This window comes from Armigeres subalbatus, chromosome 1, assembly GCF_024139115.2.
Source record: "Armigeres subalbatus isolate Guangzhou_Male chromosome 1, GZ_Asu_2, whole genome shotgun sequence".
NCBI lineage: Eukaryota > Metazoa > Arthropoda > Insecta > Diptera > Culicidae > Armigeres > Armigeres subalbatus.
This window is the reverse complement of record NC_085139.1, coordinates 238,212,574-238,234,443: the sequence shown is the minus strand read 5'-3', so window position 1 is coordinate 238,234,443 and position 21,870 is coordinate 238,212,574.

Below are 21,870 nucleotides of genomic sequence, written 5' to 3'. Positions count from 1 at the left end.
TATAAGTTTGCATCATGGTGACGAAATCGATTGGTAGAAGATTTTTTACTTGGGCTCACTGGTGACTGCCAAAATAGCACGGAAATTCGGAGACACAGTAGTGGAAATCTACGTACTTTGGACTCCGCAAGACGCTCCGATCGAATAGAGTTCGCCGCCAGCAACTGAATCTTCTTCTTCTTCTTCTTCATTGATATTACATCCCCCACTGGACATGCCGCCTCGCAACAGTGTTCAATTAGCACTTCCGTTATTAACTGCAGGTTTCTAAGCCAAGTTACCATTTCTGCATTCGTATATCTAGAGCTAACACGATGATACTTTTATCCCAGGAAGTCGAACTTTCTCCGAAAATTGTCTAGACCGGCACCGGGAATCGAACCCAGCCACCCTCCTCAGCATGGTCTTGCTTTGTAGCCGCGCTTCTTACCGCACGGCTAAGGAGGCCTGACAATCTACAAAACGCTAATTAGCCGGTATTCTAGGACACGAGACCTGGACGATGCTCGTGGAGGACCTGCGCAGGTTTTCGAAAGGAAAGTGCTGCGCACATATCTATGTGGGGTGCAGATGGCGGACGGTACGTGGAGGAGGCGAATGAACCACGAATTGCATCAGCTGTTGGGAGAACCATCCATCGTCCACACCGCGAAAATCGGAAGACTGCGGTGGGCCGGCAGAATGTCGGACAGTAACCCGGTGAAAATGGTTCTCGACAACGATCCGACGCACAAGAAGGCGAGGTGCCAGCGGGCAAGTGGATCGATTAGGTGGAAGATGACTTGCGGACCCTCCGTAGACTGCGTGGTTGGCGACGTGTAGCCATGGACCGAGCCGAATGGAGAACTCTATATACCACGAGCCATCGGCCTTATGCAAATAAATAATAATAATGAGCTTTCGTACGTTTATACGTTGTATGCCTCTTCAAGTTCCTTTCCCAAACTTCCCATTTCTTCTCCATATTCTCTCCTTTTCCTCCTTAAGAGTGAATGAAAAGTTAAAAATGAGAGATGAGAGTAATATAGTGAAATGAAATGAAACATGAACAGTGAGAAGTATAAAGAGTGAAGTAGAGTAAAGTGAAATATTCTTCTTCATTGGCATTACATCCCACACTGAGACAGAGCCGCCTCGCAGCTTAGTGTTAATTAAGCCTTCCACAATTATTAACTGCGAGGTTTCTAAGCCAGGTTCCACTTTTTGCATTCGTATGTCATGAGGCTAGCACGATGATACTTTTATGCCCAGGGAAGTCGAGACAATTTCAATCCGAAATTGCCTAGACCGGCACAGGAATCAGACCAGCCACCCTCAGCATGGTCTTGCTTTGTAGCCGCGCGTCTTACCGCGTGAGAATGAGAAGTAAAGAATGAGAAGTGAAAATGAGGAGTAGAAGTGAAAATAAGATTTGACAAGTGGGAGGTAAGATCCGTATTCTGTCTTCCTATCTTGCTTTATCCATATTCTTCCACTTCCTTTTCTATTCTCTATCTTTTCTTCTTTTCTCCTTCTTCCTATTTCAATCTTGCGCTTCTTTTTTCATTCTTTCCTTCTTCCTTCTTTAATCTATTTTATCTTTATTCTTTTCATCCTTTTTCTTCCTTATTCTATCTCTTCCTTTTATCTTTTCCTTCATCTCTCTTCTGTCTTATATCCCCAGTCACCACAGATCGTATAGGAAATATATATTTGATCGCTATATTGCAGTTTTTATCGCACTCGTATGAAATTACTTATAAGGGTGCCCAAATAGTTACTATCGTATTTTATACCAAATATGGAATATTTAGATTGTGTTCAAAAATCCTAAAACGATATAGAACAATATCCATAATCAGATTAAATCCAAATATCGTATATCCACATATGTGGTGCCATGAAAATCGTATACGGATGTGCGTTGCGTATATAGTTTTACTCCAGCGCGCTGTTCAAAACGCACTATCTCAGCGACAATCGTTTCTACATACTTTACTCCATACGATGTACTTAATTCTACGCCATAAATTTTGTTTTTAATTCCATTATTTTAATCCTGTCGATTTGTACTCACCACTGCCAAACATCGAACAAAACAACTAAACTTCAACCAAATAAAGAAATAACTCAGAGGTAAACACGGCGAAATAGAATCACTGATGTTGACATTTCATCACCGTTTATATGTCAGCAAAATCGTTTGGAATGCTGCTAATCGTTTTATGTATGAACATTATCTAACATACAAACAATTTCCATATAAGACTCAAGCTACATTCTTACGAAAAACAACATGATTCTAGAATCGTATAAATGTAATAGACATCGTTTACTGCAATAACGTGGCAACACTAGTGTTTTATCTAGATTATGATTGTCAAAAGTTGCTGCTTTTCAAGAGTTCTGTATAGCACTCAGTGAAACATTAGCCTCTAGATCAAAGGTCAAATGGTCGAGACAAGATTATTTCCAATTATTTTTACAAATATTTACTAGATCGTAATAACTGAAAACTCAAGAAAATCGTTGTTTAGTACGTATATGACCTCCACTTTGGCAGGTATATAGCGATTCAGTGCATTATATACAAGTTGACAATTGTATATGACAACTTATATCAAAAGCTATACGTATCAAAATGTTAACTGCTCTCACTATTAATTTCTCAACTTCCAATCATCATCTCTAACTTCTATTTTCTTGTTTTGTTTTCCTCGACTCACTTCCTATATCTCATTTCACAACTATAACATCTCACTTCTCATTTCTCACTTCCCACTACTCACTTCTCACTTGTTACTCACTTCCATTTCTCAGTATACTTCTCACGCAGTAACTCAATTTGACAATCTCATTTCTACTTCTCAATTTTTACTTTTCACTATTCACTTCGAACATCTCACTTCACTTAATAAGGAAACAAATTTTAACTATTCGGCAAACAGGAAGCCTTGGCAGTGATGGCTTCTAACTTCTTCTTCTGGCTCTGCATTCCAACTGGAATTTGACCTGCATTTCAACTTTTTTCAACTTATTCTATTAGCATTTCCTCAGATAGAAGGCTTTTTATGCCCGCCATTGCATGTCTCTTGAGTGGCAAGTACAAGGATACACGCTGGGGAGTCGAGAATGTTTCCCACGAAAACATTCTAGACCGGACCGAGAATTGAGCTCACCATCTTCGGATTGACAATCCATCCCTTTGCTAGCAAGGCTAATAGTGTCGTCTAAATGCTTTCTACATGTTATGAAAAGTGTTTAATATTTTGAAAAAAATTTATTGTTATTTCTCTAAGGAGAATGTGTTCTCTGTGCAGTTCGAGTAAGGAGAGTTCACTGTAATACGGGTTGATATCAATTGATTTAACATTATGTCCAAAATTACTTTGCTGCTACTATCCCTTTCATTGTTTTATGTTTTTTGTCCTTTTCACGGTATTCAATATTGTATTTCAGAAGGTTTTCATATCCTAATTCAAATTAGTATTTTTCCATCAAGGAAAGATTTTATTTTAAATGTTCGAATTTAAATGGTTAATTTATTAATTATTTCGTCGTACCGAGTGCTGAGAAATGATTGGAAGATTAAAAATCAAACAATACACAAAACTTATATAAACCAATTTTGGCTAATGAAGTCGTAAGGGTAACGAACGGGCAAAACAATTTCCCATCGCATATGTGGCGACGCGGCGTGGTGTGATTAAAGTGGTTTATAATTCGTTACCGACCTGCTGAACGGTCTGCTTTTGATGTCCCAATCAGAGCCTGTCCAATTTTAGCCCACTGCTTAGTGCTCCAGGACGGTGCAACTGGTTCGGTTATACCGTAAAGCATCCAGGTTCCCAACTGTCACAAATGGGCGACACAGAGGTTATGCCGGAACCATCGCACAGCGTAACCATCAGGTCATCGCGTCCGTGGGTTTATGCATCTGTTGACATATCGGTTTGACCGTCTTTCATCAGAACACACGGGCTGAACCCAATGGCTGAAAAATGAGTTCGTTGTGCCTTCGCGCGTGTTTGTGTGCTTCGCCTGATGAAAGCGTTTGAGTGACCACGGCCGAAAGAGTGTTCGCTAAACAAACATTTGCGGGTTGACCGCGCTCCAGAAAACCACTGTCAACGTTGATGACAGCATTCTGGAAAATTCCCAGAGGCGATAATTGATATGGGATTCGTTGGACGAACTTGATTACATTTGTGGTGGCAAATCATGCGAAATGACGAGAATTCTATATTTGGACATCAATCTCTACTACCAAGCAGCAACTGATGTTCTGTTTTCGACGATAATCGGACAATGTAACTTCCAGGTCAAGTTCCAATAGAACGAATTTTCCCAGATACAGCATGTTATCGCCAAATAATCAGCGCCCTCAATTTTCAGCTGGCAAACAAACTTTGAAGCGCTAAATTCAGGGCATTGTTCCTTCCTTCCAACTGATAAAAACTACAACGCAAACAACACAGTAGTGAACGAAAGTTTACTGCATTCAAGTATAAGCAGAATAGCAATGGCATATTTTCCGCTTGTTTTAAGAAACAGCTGAAGTCCCATCCGTTGCCCTTCGTTCTCCAGTTACGCTTCCTTATTCACCCTTATTCACCATGGAGGAGGCTAAAATCTTTTTTCACAAATAATCGTTTATAACGCCACGGGAAGAGAGCGCATGGAAGTAGCAAAGAGACCGGAAGTTGCCATTTTGTAAAAGTACCACCTCGGCAGCGCTCAAACCACCCACCCAACGTCATGGTCTTTGTTTCGATTTAAAACTCCGGATAAGAATGCGCCCGCTCCAAACGGAAAACTTTCGGCGCATGCACAGAAGCGCGCGTGCAGAAGCACCATCAACAGCCAGCGTGGATCGTGGATTTTAGTTGAAAGATATAAGTTAACGTGAACAAGTACCTGCTTTCGAATGCGTGTATAGGAGCAGGATCGTTGGATGCTTTCAGCAGTGGAATAGTTACAAATAGTCAGCGAAGTGTAGAAGGTATACAAATTACTTGAGCTGATAGGCGAGCGTTCGGAGTTGTTTGTGCTGAATGCACGGAGGAAAAAAGTACTAAGAATAGTTGCCCCGAAAATTTTTACTCGTCAAATTATAAGAACAAATTTTGAGGTAAGAAAATGTTTTGGATCAATTGCTTTTATGATTCGCCGATAAAGCTTCTTAACTTCTTGGATTCTCTGTTTAGATTTATAACTCTGACCACCTCATTGGAACTAAGATGGATGAAGTAGTTTAGCCTCCTGTTCCAAAGATTAAATCATCATTGACGCCAGCGTTAAGGAGCTAGATTCAGCGAAAACAGTAGATAAGGTTTCTTCATCTGCATCGCACGAAAAGTTTTTTTTACAGAAATCTTTTGAAAGCGAATTAGTAAACTCGAGATGGAATGGAATCAGGCGACCCATCCCTGCACCAGTTCGGAACAACATTTTGCTGTTGTTGGTCCAAAATAGTCAAGCACTTCGTATTTGAACGGTCAACCGCACTGCTCCATACGTCCTTCTGGGTATGGGATCGAATCCTTCAGCTTTGCGAATCCTACAGCAATGGCAGATTTTTACAAACCTGCTGTTCAAACTATCGTTCGAAGATAAGCTGTTTGAATATGTTTAGGGGCGATTGGGGGAACAATTGAGAATTTCCTGCCCATAATGTGTGTAGTGATTAATGATAATAGAAATATAATAAGTGATGAGTGAGAATTGAGATTTGAAAGTTATGTAATGAAATGTACGCAGTGGGAATTAGAAAGAGAGAACGGAAGAGCAAAAAGTGAAACGTTTTAACTTGACGTTCTCAGTCTGTTAATTTAAGAACGATTTTAATTTAGTCTCAGTCGATTAGTTTTGGCTTTCGGCGGCATGCACACAATCTTAAGACCTTTGAGAAAAGCTTTAAACCAATCGGCCACAACGTCATAAATGTAAATAAAAATATGGATCAACAGGTCTGTGCAAAAAAAATTGGAGTAGAAAAAAATGTAAATAAGAAACTTCAATGAAAAAGGAGGATCAAAGTGGAATTAAAATATATATTAAAAAATGGAGAGAGAAAAAAGAAGAAGGAAGGAAGGTAAAAGAAAAAAATAAAGAATTAGGAAGAAAAAAGGAAAAAGCGAAAGAGAAAGAAAAAGCGAAGAGAAAAAATTAAACAGGACAGTGAAAAACGAATTAAGAAAGGAGAAAGAAACAAAGAAAGGAAGCTGGTGTATGATAAAAATAGAGAAGAAAGAAGACTCAATTTTTGTGGCCCCGGCGTTTCGATCACCCAACCCATAAATTTAAGGAAAAAAATATATATAGCTCTTTTAGTGGAATGTATTCAACCGTCTAAGACGAATTAAGTACTGTCCATTTAATTCCACCAGTTAATTTTCGTTATCTTTGCAGATACGTATTTCGACTACAACTGTGTGGTCGTCTTCAGTGTCTTGTACTTCAATCGAGTCAAGTACAAGACACTGAAGACGACCACACAGTTGCGGTCGAAATACGTATCTGCAAAGATAACGAAAATTAACTGGTGGAATTAAATGGACAGTACTTAATTCGTCTTAGACGGTTTTCATAAATTTAAATTCACCATTTAAAAAGGAAGCTTTAATTAGTATGATAATTAAATGTTACCGCGGGTAACACAGTTAACAAAATATCTGAAGGAAGAAACACGTAGCAAGTAAAGAAAAAGGAAGGAAAGCAAAAACATTAAAATTAGAAATCAGAAAAAAGAAACTAAGGAATGATAGCTGAAGGTTGAAAAAGATTAAGGAAAAAGCAAGCAAAATGATCGCACAAGAAGGAAAGAAGAAAAACTGAGGAAAATAAATAAAATGAGAAATTTATAACATTGCAGGAAGAAGAAAAAGGAAGAAACAATAATACAATTCTGTCACTGGTGGGTTTGTTTTAGCCCATCCACGTAATCCAACACCACTGGTGGGAGCATCCTCTTCTTTCATTAAATGGCCCTGAATTGCGTGGGTGAGCACAAATGAATCCACCAGAGACGTGAGAAGCACTTGTTTACAAAAGTAGTTTCACCTTTTTGAAATGTTGGTGCCGAACTTTTTATTTCCTTTTTAAAGTGATTTTTTATGAAGTATAGAATTTTTTCACTAAATAAGACCTTTTTTCGTCTTTCGTCAGGAATAAGGGCAAAAAAAAATAAGAATGAAGAAAAACGAAAGGTTAAAGCAAGACGGAAGAAGGGAAAAATTAAAAGAAAGAACGAAGAAAAAAGAGGGAGAACAAGAAACATGAAAGTATAGAAAGAAGATGACAAGAAAGCAAATCAAAAATAAGAAAGAAGCAGTAAGAAGGAAGACGGAAAACGAAAATAACAAAAAAAGAATAAAAATGAAATAAGAATGCAGTAAGAAGGAACAAAGATAGAACAAGTAAGAAGAAAGGAAGAAGAAAAGAGGAAATGAAGTAGGAAAGAAGTAGTAAATTGATAAATAGCATGAAGAAGAGAGAAGAAGAAACTAACAGAGAAACACCAACATTTTCTTTTATGTTGGTGTTTCTCTGTTAGTTTCTTCTTCTCTCTTCTTCATGCTATTTATCAATTTACTACTTCTTTCCTACTTAATTTCCTCCTTTCTTCTTCCTTTCTTCTTACTTGTTCCATCTTTGAATAAGTAAGAGTGAATAAGTAAGAGTGCAGAACTAAGAAAGATAGTAAGATGACAGAAAGATGAAGAAGGAATGAATAAAGGAGGCAAAAGGTGAAAAGAAGAAGGAAGATAGGAGAATAAAGAAGAAAAACCCAATTTATTCACCGAGTAGTGTCTTTCGCGCAATGAGCCAAGACACCAACCTCACATGGCGTTAATATGGTTCGATGTACCATTTTCGTATTTTCGTCGGGCCAAGTAGGTTGGTATATAAAACTATAGATCTCATTGACTTTTATAGAAAGTTCGTTTCAGAGTGAAATTATAGCCTTTCGATACAACTTTGTTGTGCGAGAAAGGCAAACAGGGAAAAAAGGAAGAAAAGAGAATGAAGAAGGAATAAGTAATAGAAAACAAAAAAGTTACACAAGGCAAACAGAATAAAAAATGCAGAAGGAAGGAAAATACGGAAGAAATATAAAGCAATTAAAAATAAAGGTCAAGAAAGACGGTAGATGGATAACGGAAGAAGAAAGAAGGAAGAAAGAGTGTGGGAGAAGAAAGAAGGAAGAAAGAAAAAGGAAGATGGAACAAGAATAATACAAGACGGAAGAGGGATGAAGGAATAAAGTATAAGAACGAAGAAAATAAAAATAATTAAGTAGAAATTTAATTTATTGAACGGCTACTCAGTCTTGCACTTATTACAACGAGTTTTTTTTATTTACCCGACGTTTCGACACGGGGATTGTGTCTTTTTCAAGGGGAAAATATTTTTGTTGTTTGTCGTCGTATGTTTAGTCTAACTTGCACCATCTGTTTGTCCGTACATGACTTCGGAAGCACTGTTATAAATTTTCATTTTTTTTCCCTAGCTAAGGAGCTAAGGAGCTAAGGAACTAAGGAGCTAAATGAAAATTGATAACAGTGCTTCCAAAGTCATGTACGGATAATTAGACAAACAGACGGTGCAAGTTAGACTAAACATACGACGACAAACAACAAAAAAAATTTCCCCTTGAAAAAGACACAATCTCCGTGTCGAAACGTCGGGTAAATAAAAAAACTCGTTGTAATAAGTGCAAGACTTAGTAGCCGTTCAATAAATTAAATTAAAACGTACAGTCGATCCATAATCAGTAAATTAAGTAGAAAGAAGGAAGAAGGAAAAACAAGAAGTCGGAAGGATGAAGGAAGAAAAAAAGAAAGAAAGAAGAAGGAAAATGGAAAAAGAAAGGAAGAGGAAAGGTGAAAGAAAGAAGAAGAAGAGAAGTTGAAAGGAATAAGGATAAAGGGAAAAAGGGAAAAATGAGAACAAAAATGAAAACATAAAAAGCAAAAAGGATTAAGGAAGAAGGAAAATGGATAATGAAAAATTAAAAGGGAAAAAGAAAGAGGGAAAACGGAATGAGAAAAGAGAAGCAGAAAAAAATATTGTCCATATTGGAGACGAAGAAACAGGAAAAAGGACGAAAGAGAGTGGAAGAAAATAAATAAGGAAAAGTTAAAAAGGAAAAAGGAAAAAGAGAAAGAAGAAGAAAAAAACGAAAACAAAAAGAAAGAGGAAAATGGGATTAGGAAAAAGAAAATAGGAAAAAGTAAAAAATGGAATCAGTAAGTATGATTAAGAAGGAAGAGAAAAATAGAAAAAGAAATGAAAAAAGAAAAAAGGTAAAATTTGATTCAAGAAAAAGAGGAAAGGACGAATGAAAAGGGAAATAGTGAAAAAACATAAAGGAAAAGGGAAGAAAAGTAAGGAAAAAGAAAAAAAGGAAAAATGGTAAAAGATTGAAGGATAAAGTAAAAACCCTGACTAAACCACCTCGCGCTGATGTTGTCTTTCTCGTACATTAGATACGACTTTTTTTGTGTTTTGCGTATAAGAATCGTATTTTGCCCGTCTGTTGATTCCATAGTTCTGTCTGTCCAATTTTTACGGCATACAATAGGACATAATTCTCCGTCAAATGGAACTAGATCAATCGATGCTTAGTTCCAGAAAGTGTGTCTACAACATTGTATACACATGCACACATACGCATGCATACACATAAACCGTTTGGCCGTTTGTTTGACCGAATAAACCATTTTGCCGAACAGAGCATAAGGCCGAAAGGGTCATTTTGCCGATTAGGTCACTTGGCCGAATAAGTTATTTGGTCGAAATTGACATTTGGCCGAATAGGACATTTGGCAGAATGGGACATTTTACCGAGTAGGTCATTTGGCTGATTAGGTTCTTTGGCCGATTAGGTCATTTGGCCGAATAGGTCATTTGGCCGAATAGGACATTTGTCAGAGTAGGACATTTGGCCGACTGGGTTATTTGGTCGAATATGACATTTGGCTGAATAGGATATTTGGCCGAATAGGACATTTGGCCGAATAGGACCTTTAGTCGAATGGGACATTTGGCCGACTTGGACATTTAGCCGAATAAGACTTTTGGTAGAATAGGACATTTGGCCGAACACGACAGACGTTTCACTACTCACTTCTCATTTTTCACTGCTCACTGTAAAAAATGAAAAGCGCGAAGTGAGTAGTGAGACGTCTCACTACGCACTTCTCACTTCTCACAGTGGAAAATGAGAAATCAAGAGTAAGACGTCTCACTACGAAATGGGGAGTGAGAGTGAGACGTCTCACTAGCACTACTCACTTCTCACTGTAAAAAGTGAGAAGCGCAGAGTGAGACGTCTGTTCTGTTTGGCCAGAAGTCTTATTCGCCCAAATGGACTATTCGGCCAAATGTCCTATTCTCCCCAAATATTCTATTCGGTCAAATGACCTATTCGGCTAAATGACGTATTCGACCAAATGTCCTATTCGGTCAAATGTCCTATTAGGCCAAATGAACTATTCGGCCAAGTTTTCTATTAGGCCAAATGTCTTATTCGGCCAAATTACCTATTATGTCAAATGACTTTCGGCCATGTGGGTTTCAGCCAGTTGGGTTTCGGCCAAAAGACCTATTCGACCAAATGGCCAAATGGCATTCGGCCAAAAGGCTTCCGGCTGAATAGGTTTCGGCCAAACGACCCAGGAGTGATCGCGTGTAAAAGGAAAGGAAAAATGAGATAGGAGAAAATAAAAAAGGAAGCGGTAAAAGTGAGAATGATGAAGAAAAGAGAAGGAAGCTGGAAAATTGAAAATCGAATTAGGAAAAAGGAGAAAAGACGAGTGAAAATGGAAAAATTAAAGAAGATGAAAGAAAAAAGTTAAAAAAAGGAAAATAAAGAAGGAAAAAATAGAAATAGGATTGAAGAAAATCAGAAAAAAGGTGAAAGCAGTCTTCAAGGTGCAACATGTGTGAGATGTTCACCTAAGTTTGTGCACCCAATCAAACATTGCTTGCTATGTTCGAACTTGCACATAACAATCTGAACACGAGCCTGAGCTCTGATACACCCAGGCGCAATGTACAGTGTTCAAACATCGAGTTTAAACTTGGGTTCAAACATGTGCGCTTGCACACGAGAATGCTACGCTTGGGTAAATGAACGGGTTGCTATGGAAACTATTGTTGGTTCTTCATGTTACCCAGCCTTGTTATTCATATCTCGAATAAGAGAATTTAACCAAACTTCAATGAAGGTATGATTGAAAAATTGAAACATGCTGTGCACATTTTTCGCACTTGCATAACGAAGCGTTTATAGAGGTGAGGTCTTGATACAGGCCTTTCATTCAGGGCGTCTTAGGCTCGAATCTGAGCGGAGCTTTTTATTCCATTTTAGAGGTTCTGAAAGCAATTCTTCTTAGGATTTCGGGATTCTGCAACCATCAAAAAAACTGATTAGTTCATATTTCTAAAATTTTGGGATAAGATTTTTCTGACACGTTTATATGGAGATAATTCATTCTACTTACTTTGCGGTGGTACTTGATAAATATACCGAGAATCTGAAGTGAAGTTCTGGGTTGCATAGAGATTCCTTTATTCCAGGGAGAGAGAGTTGTCGACCTTTTTGAAGAACCTTATGATCAACGGGGCTTTAATTCCAGTTTCGTGATTTTTTAGATTGTCATAATTGGAGATTTTATCTTTTATGAGAGCCATGTAGTTTATAAGACTTTTATGTTTAAGGATTTGTGGGGTCATTTCTGACCTGGAGCTCTATTGTTTGTGAATTTTCTTTGTATTGCATAATGTCATCGGCGTATTATTTATACATAGCAATATAGAATACATTATGAACAGACCCCTACTATCTTTTTAAATTTCTATCAGTTTGAACTTTTGGTTAACAACCTGCCTCCCCCACTAAAAGTGTGTCTTAGAACTTTTTGGAATCAACATCTATTTTTATTCACGATTATCGAGTCCCATCGTATCTAACAAAACAAAATGCATGTTTGCATATGTAACGGATATAAAATAATTAGGGACTACATTCTAAACGGACGAACAGAGACTTATGTATTTTACCTCGTTTAAAACATAAACGCAAGGACGCTTTAAATAATCATTACATTGGAGGCTGCCGGTTGTCTTACCGGGAAAATGCACATAATATTCACTTGTTATGAACATTAAGAATAATATCTGAAGATTGTATGCAAAATGTTGAGTAAACAAATTTTTGTGATATTGAGATATCGAAACAAGCGCAAACCACCTGACAAGGGCTGAAAAGTGGCATTTATAAAACTAAAACTATTCATGTGCCATTCCTAAAAAAAATCCAAAGACAAGGATTCAAACACCAGTGCAACGCCAAACGAGTTACCACTAGGCCATCACCGCTACTCTAGAAAAGAAACCACTTGACCAATATGAACAGATGAACAGCATGCTGTGTGTAAACTGATGTTTAAACTTCCATGTTCAAACCCGTGTGTTTGAACTTGGGCGCACACTCGTATTCAAACCGGGTGCGATTTTGGTTAGGTTTATGATGAACTCGGTTTGGATCTAGTATGCATGTTTGAGTGCGAACTTGCACACGGGAAAACTGCACTTGTTTAAACGCGGTTCATGTTTTCGTGAAGACTGGGTGAAAGTAGTAAGATTTTTTTTTTTTTTTTTTTTAATCTTTATTTCTGTGTTTTTTTAATCTACAGATTAAGTTCAACACCAGAAAGTAGTAAGAAATATGAAAAAAAAGTAATGAAATAAGGAGGAAAAGATTTAGAATGAATGAGAATGAGAGAAAAAAGTTGAAAGAAATAAAGAAAAGAGGTGAGCCAGCCTAGGGCTGAAAACCTCTAAAATAAAGACAAAAAAAAGGAAATGAAAGAAGGAAAAAGTATGATTCAAGAAAAAGAAATGATAGAAAAATTGCGAAGAGAAAACGAAGAGAGAAGCAGGAAAGAAGAAAAGAGAAATTAGAAAAAGGGAAAAAAGGAACAAAGGTAAACAAGTAAAAAAAAAACGGAAAATTCAAAAGAAAAATAAAAAGCAGAAAGAAAATGAAGCATAGCATAGCATATGTGATTGTACAAATCGTGGGTACAATGCTGAATTTGCTGAAATTTTTTAAAATATATTCATTAATTTACTTACAAACCGTCCAAAGCAGAGCAAAGTAACCCGGATCTTGCAAATGTTTCACATCATATACAAAACACGTTTAATCGCACACTTATTCACCGAACGTTAAAAACAGAACCACAAACGCGGATTTCACGAATGATCAGCGTCCTACCTAAAAATGTCCGATCGCGCACCACTTATTTACTCTCTCGACCGCGCGAACTATCTGCTTACTCAGCAGAAACACAACAAAACAGGCACTGATTGGTTTTCCTTTCGACCGGACCGTACAAACGAAATCGCCCCGCGTGAACTATCTGCTTATTGGGCAGAAGCACGACAAAACAGGCACTCAAAAAATAAGCGAAACGGAAAAATGAAAAGGAAAAATAAAGAAGGAAAAGGTTAGAGAGTAAGAGGAAAAAGGTAGAAGGAAAAAGAAAAATGAAAAACAAAGAAGGAGAGAGGAACATGTAATAATGAAGAAAAGGAATAGAAAAAAAGAGTAGTAAAAAAAGAGAGAGGAAGGAATGTAGAAAGAAACAAGAAGGATGAACGAAAAAAGAAAAAAGGAAAATGGGTAAAAGGAATAAGGAATAAGGAACAAGGAATCAGGAATAAGGAATAAGGGTTAAGGAATAAGGAATGGAGAATACGAAATAAGGAATAAGGAGTCTATATACATAAAAATAGTTTGACTGATTCAGACCGCATCGTGCTTTCGTGCTGTGCGGTTCTTTCTCTCTTTGCGGAAGGAAGTTTTTAATACTACCAGAAGCTATTTTAATTTCAACGGTGCTTCTTAGCGCTATTTGTACCCACTGATCCCGTTACGATCTTTGCAAGGACCCGTGCCTTCGTTTTACGTTGGGCCCGTTTGCGGAAGTAAAATTCCGACAAGCGGTGGTAATCCTGCAGGCACACCGTTCTGGGAAAAAAACCTCTTAGAAGGTCACATCTCCTCGCTCAGCCATGAGCATTAATAAAAGCAAGAGGAAGGGGGGGTCTCTGAATTCTCCACTTCCTTCAAAGAAACAAGGTTTCAAGACCGTCCTGCCTAAGCGCGGAAAAAATAGAAGGAAGCTGGAGAATTCAGATATTCCTTCTAACTCTAATATCGGAAATAATTCTTCTCCAATCGAACTGAGCAATCAGTTCGATTTGATTAATGATGAAATTGAGCAAATCGAATATACCTCTAGCCCAGGTGATTCGATTCATGCGAAAAAGCAAAGGATTCCGCCAATTGTGGTATCTGTTGCCGAGTTTTCTGGCTTCCGGAATGAGATTTTGAGTAACCTTCAGGGGATCAAGGTTTCATTTCAGATTGCTAGGAAGGGTGACTGCCGCGTATTGCCGGGATCCTTTGACGATCGCAAACGTCCTCTTCAGTATTTAACTGAGAAGCGCCATAAATTCTTCACATACGACGACATAACTGAGCGATTGTTCAAAGTCGTCTTGAAAGGTCTCCCTAGTGATGATAAATCACTGGATGAGATTAAAATTGAAATTTCTCAATTACTTGGATTTTCACCAGTCCAAGTAATTAAGATGAAAAAGAAATCCCATTCTGGTACTTCCCAGAGGGGAATTTCTCAAGAATTTTATTTAGTTCATTTTAACAAAAGTGAACTAAATAATATGAAAAGTTTGGAAAAGGCCTGTATTATGTCTCATGTCCGAGTTACATGGGAACATTTCCGCAGGCCTGGGGGAAATTTCCAAAACCCCACCCAGTGCCGTAAGTGCCAAAAGTGGGGTCATGGAACCAAACATTGTCACATGGATGCTAAATGCATGATTTGTGGTGGAACCTCTCACGCCAAGGACGCATGTCCTGTGAGAGAAGATTCCAATAAATTTAAATGTGCAAATTGTGGGGGCAATCATAAGTCCAATTTCTGGGAATGCCCTTCACGCAAAAAAGTTTTGAATTCCCGTGCAAAATTGATGACGGGAATTTCCAATCGGATCCCAGATTCGACGGGTAGAAATTCTTCAAACGCTCAAATTTCGAAACCAGTTACCGGTCGAGCAATTCATACCCACCACAATTCACAAACAAATTTTGCCGCTCGTCAACGGGTAGCAAGCACTTCAGTAAATTCCAATGTTTCGAATGTACCTACGTATGCAAACATCGCTGCTGGTAGACCAAATTTCTCTTCTCAAAATGAGGTTTATACCCATGTCCCAACGGAAAATAATGGTCATGTTGCCGATTCAGGTAGCATGACTGCTTCCGATTTTGATTTTATAACTGAACAATTGCATCACATGATTGATGCAATGTTCAAAGCAAATACCATTCCTGAAGCTGTTCAGGTTGGTATAAAGTACACACAAAAAATTGTTATCGGACTCCGTTTTAATTGATCTAAATAATTTTGTGAAAGTTCTAAATTGGAGTGCCCGCTCTCTAAAGGGTAAGGAAGATGAATTATTCAACTTCCCAACAGTTCATAATGTGCATATTGCCATTATAACAGAAACGTATTTAAAGCCCGGACTCCCCATTAAAAGAGATCCAAATTATTTTATCTACAGAAATGATCGTCTTGACAGCGCCTGTGGTGGGGTCACCATTGTCATTAATAGACGTATCAAACATAAATTATTTTCTTCGTTTGAAACCAAAGTTTTTGAAACCTTGGGAGTTTCTGTTGAAACAAATTTTGGTCAATTTTCCTTCATTGCAGCCTATTTGCCTTTTCAATGCAATGGGCAGCAAAAGAATTTGTTGAAAGCTGATCTTCAAATTCTGACTCGCAACAAATCAAAATTCTTCGTAATTGGTGACTTCAATGCCAAACACCGTTCATGGAATAATGCTCAAAGCAATTCCAACCGCAAAATTTTTTTGAAGATTGTTCTGCGGGATATTATACTATTCAATATCCCAATGGCCCTACTTGTTTTTCTTCCAGTCGAAATCCTTCTACAATTGATTTAGTTTTAACGGATTCAAGTCAGCTGTGTGGCCAATTGGTAACTCATGCTGACTTTGACTCTGATCACCTTCCTGTGACATTTGAAATCTCACAAGAAGCCATTTATAATCCAATCAGCTCTACTTTTAATTATCATAGAGCTGATTGGGATTTATATAAAACATATATCGATAGGAATTTTGATGTTAATATTCCTTTGGATACCAAAAGTGATATTGACAATGCGCTCGTATCTTTGACAAATTTAATTGTCGAAGCCAGAGGCATTGCAATTCCTAAATGTGAAATTAAATTCAACTCCATTATTATTGACGACGATCTTCAGCTACTGATCCGTCTTAAAAATGTGAGGCGAAGGCAATACCAAAGAACTCGCGATCCCGCGTTGAAAGTTATTTGGCGAGATTTGCAAAATGAAATTAAAAAACCCAGATTAATCCACCTAGCGGTGATGGTGCCTTTCTCGACCTTCGTAAAATGTGTGTGCTTGAAAATAGATGATCTAGTAGCTAGGAGTAAAAAAAAAATCCTTGTCCGTTCTATGAAAATCGGATTATTTCGAGCAAAGATACTGTAGATCCAGTTGAAAACCGAAAATCATATTTTGTCCCATTCCCGGATGTTGCAACTGCATCGCGAGTGGTGCACGACTATGGCATAGATGCGCCCCACTCGCGATGCAGTTGCAACATCCGGAAATGCCAGAAAATGTGATTGTCGCGAAATCTCAGTTCGGTTTTCAACTTGATCTACAATATGCTAATAAGAATTTCGACAATTTTTATCCTTTTCCAATCTTTTTGACGTACATACCCCTGTTTTATTTTACCCAGTCATATATTTTTAGGATATTTTACTTTTGGATGTTTGTTAAACTGAAGCTCCGACTACACAAAAAGGAAACGAAAATGTCATTCCCATCAAGCGAGCGGAGGGCAATATTTGTTATGATATAAATCTCATGACCGTCCTTCTGCCAAACTCCCGTATGAAGAGGGAGGGAAGTGTATCAGTGTGGAAGCATCCGATAGTTCGCTTTCGAAGAGAAATTATAGCCTTTCGAGACAACTTTTTGCACAAGAAAGGCAAAAATTAAGGCCAATTTTTAAGGTAATAGTCCAATCTGGCCAATTTTCAATAGAAAATAATAGAACAGGATTCCGCGTTCAATGCAATTTGTTGTGAGTAAATCGATCGAGGGTAAGTGTATCAAAAGTGAGCTAGGCTTTTCTACACGCTTTTTTATAACACAAAGTATTTTGGCCTTAATTTCTGTGCCCATAGTCCGATCTTCCAAATTTTCAATAGAAAACAATACGGCAGGATTTCGTGTGGAATAGAACTTGTTGCAAGTAAATCGGTTCGGAGGATAAGTACCGAAAAAGTGAGCTAAACTTTTCGCACTTTTGATGGGCGCACACATACACACACAGAGACATCATCTCAGTTCGTCGAGCTGAATCGATTGGTATATAACACTATGGAACTCAAGGCCTTCTGTAAAAATTTGGTTTTAGAGCGAACTTATACGGAAAGTATACTTTTTAGGCAAAAGGCAAAAATGGTGTTTCGGACACAATTTCCGATCCCATATTTCGATCTGGCCAATGTTCAATAGGACACATTGGGACAGGATTATGCGTCAAATGCAACTTGTTGCGAGCAAATCAGCTGAAGATAAATGCCTAAAAAAAGAGTGACATTCTTTACGCGATTATTTCGTAAAAGTTTGCGTTTTAGCTATAACTTCCGAACCCATAGTCCGATCTGGCCAATTTTCAATAGGAAACAATGGGACAGGATTCTGCGTCGAATGCAACTTGTTGCTTGTAAATCGATGGAGCTTAGGTGTCCAAAAAATAGGTGACATTTTTTTGTAATTCTTCTATAAAAAAACCCAGATTAATCCACCTAGCGGTGATGGTGCCTTTCTCGTTGGTTCAAAAGGTTTGGAAAAATTTCAAATAACACCAATATGTGGATTGGTCTTATTTTTCATATTTGTTTATATGCATAAAAAAAATTCTCGCCAAACGCAATTTGTTGCAAACAAATCGGATGAGCATAAGAGCAAAAAATGGCATTTTATTTTGTAGTTTTAAAATTAGTATTTTCGCCATAACTTTTGACCCAATTGTACGATCCGGCCAAGTTTCTATAGGAAACAATGGGACAAGATTCTGCGTCGAATGCAATCTGTTGCGAGCGACCTGAGAAGCACACATATTGCACATCAATCACAGTAACTAATATATGACCGGGTTCAGTCACAATATGGTTACTGCAACCAGATTTGTTGAACTTGTGTTGCTTGGGGAATAGATGAAGTCTAAGTGCTAAAAAAGTGAGCTAGACTTTTTTGAACTCTTTTTCACAATAAATAGTAATTTGACCATAACATCTAAGCCCATAGTCAGATCTGGCCAATTTTCAATAAGAAAATATGAGACATTCTGCGTCGAATGCAATTTAATGCGAGCAAATCGGTTGAGGACAAGTGCCTGAAAAATGAGTGATTTTTTTTTAGCGATTTTTCCATAAAAAAGCGATCATATAGCCTTTACCGTATACTTAGTATACGTGAAAGGCAAAAATGGTATAATTTTCGATCCCATAGTCCGATATGGCCAATTTTCAATTGAAAACAACGGGACAGAATTCTACGTCAAATGCAACTTGTTGTGAGCAAATCGGTTAAGGATATGTGCCCGAAAAATGAGTGACATTTTTTACGCGATGTTTTTGTATGAATTTGTATTTTGGCCATAACTCTCGATCCCATAGTCCGATATGGCCAATTTCAAATAGGAAACAATGGGACAGGATTCTGCGTGGAATGCAACTTGTTGCGAGCAAATCGGTTGAGGATAAGTGCCCGAAAAATGAATGACATTTTTTACGCGATTTTTTTGTATGAATTTGTATTTTGGCCATAACTTTTGATCCCATAGTCCGATCTGCCCAATTTCAAATAGGAAGTAATGGGACAGGATTCTGCGTCGAATGCAACTTGTTGCGAGCAAATCGGTTGAGGATAAGTGCCCGAAAAATGAGTGACTTTTATACGCGATTTTTTCGTATGAATTTGTATTTTGACCATAACTTTCGATCCCATAGTTCGATCTGGCCAATTTCAAATAGAAAACAATGGGACAGGATTCTGCGTTGAATGCAACTTGTTGCGAGCAAATCGGTTGAGAATAAGTGCCCGAAAAATGAGTGACATTTTTTACGCGATTTTTTCGTATGAATTTGTATTTTGGCCATAACTCTCGATCCCATTGTCCGATCTGGCCAATTTCAAATAGGAAACAATGAGACAGGATTCTGCGTCGAATGCAACTTGTTGCGAGCAAATCGGTTGAGGATAAGTGCCCAAAAAATGAGTGACTTTTATACGCGATTTTTTCGTATGAATTTGTATTTTGACCATAACTTTCGATCCCATAGTTCGATCTGGCCAATTTCAAATAGAAAACAATGGGACTGGATTCTGCGTCGAATGCAACTTGTTGCGAGCAAATCGGTTGAGAATAAGTGCCCGAAAAATGAGTGACATTTTTTACGCGATTTTTTCGTATGAATTTATATTTTGGCCATAACTCTCGATCCCATTGTCCGATCTGGCCAATTTCAAATAGGAAACAATGAGACAGGATTCTGCGTCGAATGCAACTTGTTGCGAGCAAATCGGTTCAGGATAAGTGCCCGAAAAATGAGTGACATTTTCACGCGATTTTTTCGTATGAATTTATATTTTGGCCATACCTCTTGATCCCATAGTCCGATCTGGCCAATTTCAAATAGGAAACAATGGGACAGGATTCTGCGTCGAATGCAACTTGTTGCGAGCAAATCGGTTGAGAATAAGTGCCCGAAAAATGAGTGACATTTTTTACGCGATTTTTTCGTATGAATTTGTATTTTGGCCATAACTCTTGATCCCATTGTCCGATCTGGCCAATTTCAAATAGGAAACAATGGGACAGGATTCTGCGTCGAATGCAACTTGTTGCGAGCAAATCGGTTGAGGATAAGTGCCCGAAAAATGAGTGACATTTTTTGAGTAGTTTTGCGCACACACACACACACATACACACACACACACACACACACACACAGGGCAGCAGGGACTTTGTCCAAGGGCTTGACGACCCCTCCCCATGGCCACTGCGAGTTAGGGGGCCTGTCTAGGATGTGGTGGGGTTTGACAGTGGGCTCTGTTGAACCTCTATAAAAAGCTGCATGTGTCTGCAAGCAGGCCCTATCACAGCGACCGTGCGCCGCTCAAAGCACACAAGCCCAAGAGGAGTGCCAACTGGCACATCAGGATTCATACCAGTAAGATCCTGATTATGGTATACTGGTCACGGCAAACGACATTGGACGATTCTCGGTTTTGGATAGGATTAGGCGTATATGGGCTGACAGTCGAGCTATTCTGTTTCCTGAGTAAAAAGAGTGACATCTTTTGAAATGGCAGGCAGGCTAATGGTTCGACTGCCTCCGTCCCGGTAAACAACCTGGCAGGCCTCCGGTAACGCTCAACACCTGTCACCTAGACTGGTGGGTAGTAGGTTCAGATGTAACATTCCTGATCTACGTCGATCCGGCTCTGAACACGGTGCTATAAGGCACCGGAGTCAACCCTTGCATGGACCTCACTGTTTACAAAGGCACCCATGGGATCACAAAAGGCGACTATCTACAACGGGTAGAGATAACGGCCCGGAGGGGACCCTTTAACATGGAAACGAATACAAAAATCAACGAAGGAGCAGGCGGAGCGATTGTTTTCGCAAAGAGTGGGAAGCTGCAGCGATCTCCAGTGATGGCGCAGGCAGCAGTAGCAAGTACCAGCAGTTTGGCCAAGACTTCTGAGAACCAGGCAGGCCAACAGGAGCTAGGACCCGAGAATAGGGTGTCCACACCAAAATCGGCAAGTAGTGTTATTCAGGAGGAACTACAACTTGGGAGGTCCAACCTGATGGAAGTGCGGAAGCGAGTCAACGAGCTTTATGACTTCGTGAAGGACAAACACAATGTCCACACTAAGATAAAGCTTTTAGTGACGAGCATCAAATCCACTTTTAAAGCTGCCGAGCACGAACAGAAAGCGCTCAAAGGAAGAGCTGAAGCAGCTGAAAAACGTTGAGAGAGGGAGCGGAGCATGCAGCAGACACACAGCAGACACCAATGAGCATCCAAAATACTAGCACGGAGAAGCGAAGCAGGGAATCGCCAGGAGAGCAGTACGTCCTGAAGAAGCAGCGGAACGTGCACGATTGTGCTAACGTACTAAAGGATGGCGCCAAGAACGGTGAATGGCAAACCGTAGAAAGCCAGCGAGAGAAGAGGAAGAAGCAGAAGGTGACTGTGGAAAGAAGATGGAACAGAAGAAGAAAGAAAACGTCGATCTCCTCAGGAGAGGGTCAAGGGCGACGCCCTGATCATCGAAGCGAGCGACAGGACGACGTATGCAGCAATCCTAAGGAAAGTGAGAGAAAACCCGGATCTCAAGGACTTGGGAGAGAAAGTAGTGAGGACTAGGCGTACCCAGAAGGGGAGTTGCTGTTCGAGCTGAAGAAAGATCCAACAATCAAAAGCTCGGCCTTCCGGGAGCTCGTTGCCAATTCCTTGGGCAGTGAAGCAAACGTAAGAGCTCTTACACAGGAAGCAGTAGTCGAGTGCAGAGACCTGGACGAGATTACGTCGGAAGACGAACTGAGGGAGGCTCTTGTCTCACAATGTATGCTGAGTGAGGTGCAGATGACGATCCGGCTTAGGAAAGCGTACGGTGGTACACAAGTAGCAGCGATAC